General features: G+C 75.8%; 1 protein-coding gene across 2 annotated transcripts in view; it reads left to right on the plus strand.

Moving 5' to 3' along the window:
- Positions 1–331: 331 nt before the first annotated feature.
- PDS5A (PDS5 cohesin associated factor A) overlaps positions 332–1,282 on the plus strand; it is a 92,098-nt gene continuing 91,147 nt past the window's right edge. For both annotated transcript variants that reach the window (XM_012724210.1, XM_004681337.2), the window contains exon 1: positions 332–599. The gene's annotated coding sequence lies outside the window, so the exon portion shown is untranslated. The remainder of the gene's footprint in view (positions 600–1,282) is intronic.

Consider the following 1,282-nt stretch of genomic DNA (forward strand, 5'->3'; position numbering starts at 1 on the left):
GGCCAGGCGGCGGAACCCGCCAGGCGGGGACTTGGGCTCCCGAGGGAGCGGGAGAGGCGGGAGCGCCCGCGGGCACGGGTCGCCGGGGCGGAGCTCGGGGACGAATCAGAGGTCGTGGCGGGGAGCCGGCGGGTGTGGGGGAGGCGGAGGGCGGCGATCCACCTGGACGACGTGGCAGCCAGTCCCCGCTCGCCGACACCCCTCCCCACTCGGCCGCCCACCCGCCCTCTCGCGGCCGCCGCGGCGAGCCTGCTCTTCCCCGGCCGGACGGAGAGCGGCAGTGTCTCCCCGCCCGCGCTCGCCGCGAGGGTCCCGGGCGGATACACGCGCACACGCTCCCGGAGGAGCCGTCTCCGAGGCTGCTCTTCCTCGGCCAGACGGAGAGCGGCAGTGTCTCCCCGCCCAGCGCACACTCTCCCCGCGTCTCCCCCCGCGGCGGCTGCTCCTCCTCGGCACCGCCAGCCCCAGCGCCGCTCCGGGCGGGCGGCGGCGGCGGGACCCGCGGAGCCGCTTTGTGTGCAGCCCGACGAGGGGCGGCGGCGCAACCACCTGACAGAGGCCCGGACCCTCGATGCACCTTCCGCCCGCATGAGGAGGAGGTAAAGGCAGCGGCGGCTCGGCTCCCGCCCTCGGCTGGTGGAGGGAGGGGACGGAAGGGGCGACCGGAGCGGGTGGGGGGGGGGCGCGGGACCGAGGCCCGGCGGTGCCGCCGGGAGGTGCGGGTAAGGCCGCGGCGGCGCCGGACAGCGCCTGGCTGCCGGGGGCGAGAGCAGGCGCCCGGGTCCCTCGGCCGAAGTTGAAGGAACAAAATGTGAAGTGCAGAGCCGCGTCAGCCGCTTCCTGGCGTGGGCTCTGGGGGTGGAGGGCGGCTTGTTTTCTCCTCCGGCAGGGGTGGGGGAGCGGGACCCGGGAGAGGCGGGAGCGCGGCGGGGACGGCCGGGGGTCCCGCGGCTGGGCCGGGGACTGGCGTTCGAGCCCGGGAGTCGCCGCTGCGTGCGGGTCGGGCTGAGTCCCTAGTTTTGCGGCCTAAGCCGAGCCCTATAGGCCTCGCGTGTCCTTTGCCGGAGGGGACCGGCCGGGTGGGGACTCGGCGCCTCTGTCTGATCGAGCGGGGTCTTGGGGTGTCCGCGGGCCCTCCGAGGCCGCCAAACTTTGAACCTCGGTGCTTGGGAGCGGATTTCATTGTGAACGGCGGAATAGGAAACTCCTGGCGCTGCGCGGCGCTTCCCGCGGCCACGGCGGCGAGTGCGGGAGAACCGCCTGGGCCCGGCGCTGGCGGGGC

This window comes from Condylura cristata, unplaced genomic scaffold (assembly GCF_000260355.1).
Source record: "Condylura cristata isolate star-nosed mole 26May11 unplaced genomic scaffold, ConCri1.0 scaffold00012, whole genome shotgun sequence".
Taxonomy (NCBI): domain Eukaryota; kingdom Metazoa; phylum Chordata; class Mammalia; order Eulipotyphla; family Talpidae; genus Condylura; species Condylura cristata.